Source organism: Eimeria mitis, genomic scaffold (assembly GCF_000499745.2).
Source record: "Eimeria mitis Houghton genomic scaffold, Emh_scaff1265, whole genome shotgun sequence".
Taxonomy (NCBI): Eukaryota; Apicomplexa; class Conoidasida; order Eucoccidiorida; family Eimeriidae; genus Eimeria; species Eimeria mitis.
The window spans coordinates 6,121-6,338 of record NW_013568501.1 but is presented as its reverse complement, the minus strand read 5'-3'; the positions used below and the strand labels follow the sequence as shown (position 1 = coordinate 6,338).

At 61.9% G+C, this 218-nt stretch overlaps 1 protein-coding gene across 1 annotated transcript in view; it reads left to right on the top strand.

Annotated features, from left to right (window-relative positions):
• The window catches only part of EMH_0033320 (uncharacterized protein), a gene marked incomplete at both ends in the record, with an annotated part of 2,761 nt that overhangs the window by 884 nt on the left and 1,659 nt on the right, over nt 1–218 (top strand). The window lies entirely within an intron of this gene.

Here is a 218-nt window from a genome sequence, read left to right as displayed (position 1 = left end):
GCATAAACTAGCAGCAGCAGCAACAACTGCTGCTGCTGCAGCAACACAATTTGCTGCTGCTGCTGCTGCTTGGCGCCCAGGATGCAGCCCCTCGCAGCGCATGCAGCAGCAGCAGCAGCAGCAGCAGAGGAGGGAGTCTCTGCAGACCTTCTGCTGCTGCTCTGCTGCCCCCTCTGGCAGCTGCTAGGCCGCAAGCAGCAGCAGCAGCAGCAACAGCA